Here is an 8,706-nt window from a genome sequence, read left to right on the forward strand (position 1 = left end):
CCTCTAGAGTCCTAATCAAAATAGGAACTGATAAGACACATGTCTTCTTAGAGTTACAATACAATTAGGAGATGTGACACATATCCTCATGATCCCATGATTCTTTCCAACCAAATTCGAATTTGGCCTTAGAGTGCCACATAAGGGTCTTCTAGAAGTCTCCTTTCAACCTACACATGTCAACAACCTCAACCCATTTGTTAGGTATAAGCATATGCACATTATTTTCTAATGTTTAACCACAAATTCACTTAAAAGGCTTAGAAATAATAAAGATTGTAAAAACATAAAGGTGGCCCAATGATAATGAAAGTGGGATGAATGTGGTGACATAGTAGTGAAATGTAGGTGATATAATGGACATAATAGTGAAAGTGTAATGCAAATGAATGACATTTTCAAGACTCAACATGCCCCCCAACTGAAGCTATTGCATGTCCTCATGCAATATATATTACATTAACTCTTTTGATCCTTGAGCTTTGGCTTAACTTTGCATGATATCATTTGATAACTTCATATTTCTGCAAAGTGTTTTACTTGAATTGCAACATGGTTGGTTCTTGTGTTACAACCATTTTTTTCTTTGTTGTTGCCTTCTACTTTGATATTTGAACTTTGCATAATGATATTTTGATTATTGTTGCAAAGTATATCTTTATTGGATTACATGATGGTTGGTTCTTGTGTGACAACCATGATTTTGTTTGTATCCAATTTATCCTGTAAGCACTTTTTCAAAAGCCATTGTATGCTCATAATAGCAATGTAATAATTAATATATGTTGGAAGTATGTGAGCTCTTGAATATGATATGGACATGGCAAGATATGAATATGAATGTATTCCCCCCCCCAACTGATGGTATTGGCAATTTTATGAAATGAGGAAGAGAAATGTTTTTCCAACAATTATCATTCTAGCTTTTTATGGAATTCTATGGTTAAAAGTTAGAAAATTTCGTACCTTCATTTAACCTTTGGAATGGATGAGTTGTATGTGTGGTGGCTGAAAAATTCTGATCATATTCTTCTTCAAGTGGCTGAACAAGAGGAGTCATGGATAGAGAGATAAGATGACTTTTTATTGCTTCTACTAAAACTTGCTGAATCTGCTCCAAAATGCTGAAAATAATAGTCTTCATGTCTTCAAAACTCATTGGCACAATTCCTACTATGTGAAAAGATGTTCTGATGTCGAACATAGTAGGAAATTGTTGGCGTAGTGGCCATTAATGGATGCCACTAGTCAACACGAGAACTCTCACCATTGATGACAATGAGAGTCAAGATGCCCAAACACATCTTGCTAGGTACGAATGAATTTGCTGATGTCGAGTCACCTAGAAGATCTAACGAACAAGTGACATTAATGTATTCCCATTGTTTGTTAGCATGAGGACTTGCCATTAAGGCATGTAAGCCTCAAGGTGTTTTTTTACAAAGAAATTAGACTCAAAGGACTATGGACTCAATAATTTGCATTGAAGCAGGCCTTATTTGCAGAATGAAAATGACAAGGAATGGAAAATGGAAATGGAAAATGGCAATGAAGAACAGAAATGGCAATGGCAATAAGCATGTGAATGAGCCTCTTGCTTTTATTTGTGAGTTATGAATGGACAAAAAGAGATGGAAAGTGTATGTGAATGAAAATGGAAAATATGGAGGAAAATGAGGTGAATGGTTTATTGTGAAGTATGGCTGCGATGGATGGATGTGATGGAGACAATAATATCTGAAAGTTTTTCAAGTGTTTGGATCTGATTTTGCATCAACATATTTCCTCTTTGTTGCTGATCATCCTCTTATGAAACAAATTGGTCTCTTAGAGAGACACCATTCTCTTGTAGTCATTTGTCCTTCCTCCTGGAACCTGCAAAAAAATTAATACTTCTTCTGCAATAGAATGTAACATTATGAAAGGAGAGAGGTGATCAATCTCTCTAGTTATGATATTTACACACAAAACTAAGAATTTGTATTAATGAAACAAGTTCTCAAAGGAAAAATCAAAAGAATTTATACCTGCTTTGGAATTAGTGCTTCAAGTTGATGTTGCTTCTTTTCAGCAATTTATTTCATTATTTTCCATTTCAAACTCTAATTATATATTTCTCATTGTATAGATCTTGTTGAGATCTTTCCAATGGTATTTAAATCATCAAAATCTGATTTTGTATGAGAAAGATAGGCTGATTTGAACAATGAGGTTTTTCTGGCTACGAAATTGGGGAACAGCTCTGTAGCTAAAAATCTTGAATAAAAAGTTAGCCATTCATCTTTCATTATCAGTCCAAAATTAATCAATACCTTCAGAAAAGTGAGAAAATAACTTGTTCATTTCATTGATTCAAAATTATTATTTTTTTCTTGACATGCAGCGACTTAGTGTGGCGACTCAGTGTGGCGACTTTGTGATAACACACAATTTGACTTCCCTTTGACCGGGGTCTTTTTCATCAAATTTGATCGAATGAATAGGACACCATCCATGTACCAACATTCCCCCAGCTACCCATGTGACTTGTTTTGCTTGATGACACCTGCAACCTAGAGTTTAACAAAACAGCTGCGGAATCTGGGATTGGCTGCGGAAACGTTGTGTGAGCTGCGGAAACGCTGTATTGGCTGCGGAAAGTGCAGAGTGTAGAAAGTACTGTGAAATGGAGTGGTTGTGTGCGTGGAAGAGAAAAAAAATGTGGAGGAGTGAAGGTTGTAACAAATTGTTGTCCAACCTCAATAGATACTTCATATCCAACAAGATCTTGTAATCATTCCAAAACTTGTGATGACTCTGTCTACAAGATCTGGTTTCAACATGCGTATAAACATTGTCTTCTGGCTATAGGCTCTAGCCCCTCCCTGGATATCTTTGCATATGATCCTCAAAATGTATATCGACATATGTAACAAGCAAACAGCTGTTGTAAACCTTTCTTGTTGTGATGGTATCGCTAGTCTCATCTCGTCTGGCGGACTTTTTTTATTGTTTGGTGGAAACTTTGTCAACATCGATATCTCATTCGATGTTTTGATGGATGAAATCGCTTGGGATGCCAGGTGAAACTAAGTACACACAGTGTGCTAACTGTTGGTCACATGGGGCTATTGGTAAACGGACTGTAATCAAGGTTTGAAGCACAGCCGTGGAGTTTGCAGCGGGAGTTATGCGGCTGTGAAGAGCCGTATGTAATTGGTTTACGTAACAGAGCCGTCTTCACTTGGATCACTGCTGGTTTTAATGAATTGCAATGGGTGGCATATGGGCAGAGGACGTGGTGGAAAAGAGTTCAGCACATAATCAAATTGGCGTTATCCTTCTTCAGGCACGTGGAATACATCAAACTGTCAGTTAATAACTCAATTTTTTCACGCGGCGGCAAAAAAAAGGCTCCAAAGAACCGACGATTTCTCCCAGACCGCCACGAATTTTCTCAAACGGTTTCTGGGTTATCTAATTAACCCACCTGGAAAAAAAACCCATGTTTTATTTTTTTGAAATTCGTCTCCATTTGGGAAAATCGAACGTTTTAAGTTTGACGTTTTTTCTGTGTTTACGTTTTTCTGAGTTTCACTGTTCTGTATTCGGCTGTGAAATTGATTTTGAAATTTTTTTTTTTATATATGGAATACTTGGAGGAGAGGCGGCTGAAGGATCTGATCAAGAAGCATTCCGAGTTCATTAGCTACCCCATTTATTTTTGGACTGAGAAGACCACCGAGAAGGAGGTCAGTGACGACGAAGAGGAGACAGAGGAGAAGAAGGAAGATGAAGGGGATATCCAGGAAGTGGAGGAGGAAAAGGAGAAAGATAAGAAGAAAAAGAAGGTAAAGGAAGTGTCGCATGAATGGAGTCTCGTCAACAAGCAAAAGCCCATCTGGATGAGAAAGCCAGAGGAGATTACAAAGGAAGAGTATGCATCGTTCTATAAGAGTCTCACCAATGATTGGGAGGACCACTTGGCCGTGAAGCATTTCTCTGTAGAGGGTCAATTGGAGTTCAAGGTTGTTCTCTTTGTTTCGAAGAGGGCTCCATTCGATCTCTTTGATACAAAGAAGAAGCTCAACAATATTAAGCTTTATGTGAAAAGGGTTTCGTAATGGACAACTGTGAGGAGTCTCGGGAGGTAATAGGTACAGGAGCGGGGGAAAATACTCATGTTGAAGAAGGCATTGTGAAGGTGCGAGATGAGAATGAGAAGCTGAAGAAGATGGTGGTAGTTTCACACTGTTGACCCTTATCAGAGATCTATGTGGGAGACAAGAAATTCCAATCCAACCATAGGAAAGACACACCAATAAAGAACACACTATTTGAAGAGTCACGAAGCCACAACGAAAACTAGGAATGGAGATAGCCATAGATTGTTTTTTTCTCTGAAATTGTGAATTTTTATATTGCTTAGTCATTCCTGCATTTTCATTTTATTGCACTAACATCTTGACTGTAAGTTTGAAAAACAGAGTGGTATCAGCGGCGGAAACCGGTATCAGCTGCGTAATCCAGTATCAGCGGCGGAAACCAGTGTCACAGCAACCACTTAGCTAAATAGAGATAGTTAGGCAATCTTAATGGAAATGATCATGGGGAAATAACTTTTATTGATGAAATGGATGACATGGAGTGAAAATGGAAATGAAATGAAGTTTATTTTTTCTCTTCTTTTTTTTTCTTGAATCAATTGAAGTGATGAAGTTTATTTTGTCTCCTATTTTTTTCTTAACAATTCTTTTTCTGATCCTCCAGATCACACAGAGTGCAGGAGGAGAGCATACTCAAGAATTATTATTTTTTCTTTTTTACTTAACAATCATTTTTCTGATCCTCTAGATCACACAAAGTGTAGGAGGAGAGCATACTCAAGAATTGTTAATTTTTTTTTTCAGATGTAAGAAATAAGGTCTCCTAATTACACTTCCCCGGCAACGGCGCCAAAATGTCTAGTCAATTTAATGTCTTAAATTGCTCTACATAAATTATCAATCCGGGTATCGTAAACTGATGAAGTGTGGTGCACTATATGTGCTTAGTTAACCTTTCTCTTACTTCGTTGTTTTATAGTTTATGTTGTTTTTGGGGTTTTGTTTTTGTTGGTTTTCTAAGGTCTTAAGAATACTTTTAAAGGACAAGTATGGATAAAGATTTCAAGACAAGGCCTATGTCCTTAATGGTAACTTCCAAAACTTAGCACTTCAAAAGAACTTAAAACATGTTATTGATGGAGTTAGTATTTAAACAAAAGTGTAAATATACAACTAGTTCAATCAAAATAAAATGCAATAATCAAATGATGAGAGAATGACTATGAGACCCAGTATCCTTGCTGCTTCAGCAAAAGGACAAGATGATTCTATCACGTCATTAGTTCATTAAAAGGCTATGTGCATCACTAATCTACAATCAACTTGAAAGCAATTTATGTACAATAATATACATGTTAAAAAGAAAATAAAATGCAGTAATTCAAACTGTACATTAATATACATGAAAATCAGAAAAAGAAATACAAGAAATTAAAGTGACAACTATACAAGGCAGGGGCCCCCTTTCACCTATGAAATCAAATGCTTAAAGGAAAATAAAGACACCAAATAAAGGACTAATGACATCGGCCCAGTATCTCTGCTGCTGATTTAAAATAAAAATGAAATGTGAAATCTAAGTGACACTACATAAAGGAGACAAATCACACTACTTTAACCTTTTCTTAACCTTTTTGCCTTTCCGCTAGATTTATCATGTGATAACAGTTATGAACAAGTCAGCAATGTGAGTCTTAAATCAAACTAAACCAAGCTGTATTAAGTGATATTTTGGCTCCAATAAAGTTATTTGATTATGGAAAAAGAACCATCAATAGATGAACAACTTGATATCTAAGAGCAGAAAGTAAAGTGAAAATTAAAGAAATGATACTAATGAAAATCAAACTACAGAAAAATAAAGGTCAGCAACATAGACAAGATGATCACATGCCACTAGTCATGAAATCAAAGCAAAATTAAACACACTTGCATGAATTAAAATTGCATGAATGAAAAATCTAATCTACCTTACATTCTACAAAGCAATATTTACAAAATGAAATCTACTCTACCTTACATCCTAATATGCTCCATGACATCTACTTCACATCTCCTTCCATGTTGAGAACATCAAAGCTTTATTCAATTTCTTCAAAAGTGCAAAGTACAACAAAGTTCTCCAAAGCTTTCAAAAGCCATGGGACTAACAAGCTAAAAGGACTAAGAAAAGACTAGCAAATGAAGGAGAGAGATCTCCTATTTATACAAAAAGATGAGAGCCATCTCATTAATGATAGTCCATGAATCTCTCCCTCTACCTCTAGAGTCCTAATCAAAATAGGAACTGATAAGACACATGTCTTCTTAGAGTTACAATACAATTAGGAGATGTGACACATATCCTCATGATCCCATGATTCTTTCCAACCAAATTCGAATTTGGCCTTAGAGTGCCACATAAGGGTCTTCTAGAAGTCTCCTTTCAACCTACACATGTCAACAACCTCAACCCATTTGTTAGGTATAAGCATATGCACATTATTTTCTAATGTTTAACCACAAATTCACTTAAAAGGCTTAGAAATAATAAAGATTGGAAAAACATAAAGGTGGTCCAATGATAATGAAAATGGGATGAATGTGGTGACATAGTAGTGAAATGGAGGTGATATAATGGACATAATAGTGAAAGTGTAATGCAAATGAATGACATTTTCAAGACTCAACACAGCCGTATATTCAAAATGGTCAAAATCAACCATTCTACAATGGTTATGCTCACCAACCTTACCAAAGTTACCAGCATCAAATGCATTATGTTGGTATGCAAAGACCAACTGCTCAGGCGATTCCATATTATCCTATGTATGCTTCACCTAACCTGAATCAACAGTTACCCTTCGTGGCAACTTTAGAGTTACCTGATTTAAATCGGTTAACAAACAATCCAATCACTTACGCCCCGTGGTGGCCAGCGATTTCGCATAAACTTCCATTAGATATTCCTAAATTTAATGGAAATCCGGGTGAAGATCCATCGAATCATGTGATGACCTTTCATCTGTGGTGTTCATCAAACACCCTAAACGATGATTTGATTGGACTTCGCCTTTTTCAGAGGACGTTTACTAATCCAGCAGCAAAATGGTATATTGAATTGCCCAGAGCTTCATTTGAAAACTTCAGTACCCTAGCCACAACCTTTTTAACCCATTTTCAGTTACCAATAAGGTACGAAACGAGAACAGAACTTCTTCCCAATTTCAAGCAAACAACAGCCACTCACATATCTGATCATATACATGAGTGGCGACGTCATCGTAGAATGGTAAAAGCGTATGTTCCTGATCAGGTTTTAGCTGAATGGTTTATTAATTCATTATTACCTTCCATCACGGAAGATGTGGCAAAAGGGGGAGTCATCACCGAAGAGCAGGTTATCGCTCGTGCACAATATTTAGATTTGATTTACACTCAGTCTGGCACGCTCTACGATAAAATACCTGACGCTCCTAGACCAGAATTCTCGGTCCCTCCTCCTCCTAAATCAAACAATGACTCTCATGTCGACGATGGTGTGATTGGCACGACAGACACGAAATCGACAAAGGCTACATCTAAAAATGCCCGTAAGATTTCCGGTCAAAATGCAAAAGAGGAACTTCTTGCCTCGGAAGTAAATGTCGTCTCGACAGATAAAGGCAAAGAAACCAAGCAACCAGGAGGCAAGAAGAAAAACAAAGGGAAGAAGAAGAAACAGGAGGAATCATCACCTGAAAAATCTTCTACAAACCCTTCTGGAAATAGGAAACCAAATCATCCATGCTTTATATGCGATGAGGATCATTGGACATCAGATTGTCCGTATAAATCTGAGCTTAAAAAATTCTTCAAGAATACAAAAACCTCGGCAATATTAACTGATCCGTTTCCGAATCTAGGAACAAATATGGTTGCTAGTGACAATGCTTCCCGATCCCAAGTACTTATGTTGTCCGTTTCAAAGCAGCAAAATGATGCTTTGACAAGGAATAAAGATTATGGGAATCCACAGCCATCGAATAACAAGGCTAATGAACAACCTAGTAGTTCGACAACAACTTTTACCGAAGTTGTGCCACCCATCATTCCTGAACCAATGATAAAGTCACCAAAGGGAGTAGTACACAAATCGACATTTAATCCTCGTGCCAAAGTAGCACAGAATTATAATATAGTAGAGGACCTAGCCCAATCGTCGTCCGCTATGTCGACACTTGAGGTACCGCAAAATTGCCTCTCCCAAAAGCAGGATCTATTATCAGTAATAGGTGGGATTGACCCAACGGATTCCAATCTTGTATCCTTTAATCACAAAGGATATGACCCTCAGTTACCAGCTCAACTAGCTTTCCTTATTCAAGTGAAAGCCCTCAACAAAACTGTTCATCAAAAAATTATTGATGAGGGGGCATCTACATGTATTATATCGATGAGTTGCTAGAAAAATTTAGGCTCACCACCCTTGTCGCGATCGTCAACGATGTTAAAAGCATTTGATGGACGATCATACACTCCATATGGGATTTTAAGTAACTTGCAAGTTGAACTGGGGGGAAAAACAGTAGAAATTGATGTTGAAGTAATCGACGGAAACCTTGATTACAACATCCTGCTGGAAAGGGCCTGGATTTATGCC

General features: G+C 37.1%; 1 pseudogene; it reads left to right on the forward strand.

The window, feature by feature from the left end:
* Window positions 1–3,626: 3,626 nt before the first annotated feature.
* Window positions 3,627–4,103, forward strand: LOC149218089 (heat shock protein 90-1 pseudogene; annotated as a pseudogene).
* The last annotated feature ends 4,603 nt before the right edge of the window (window positions 4,104–8,706 follow it).

Source organism: Pinus tabuliformis, chromosome Q, assembly GCF_031772625.1.
Source record: "Pinus tabuliformis cultivar Carrire ecotype Pingquan chromosome Q, CPIR1, whole genome shotgun sequence".
Lineage (NCBI taxonomy): Eukaryota > Viridiplantae > Streptophyta > Pinopsida > Pinales > Pinaceae > Pinus > Pinus tabuliformis.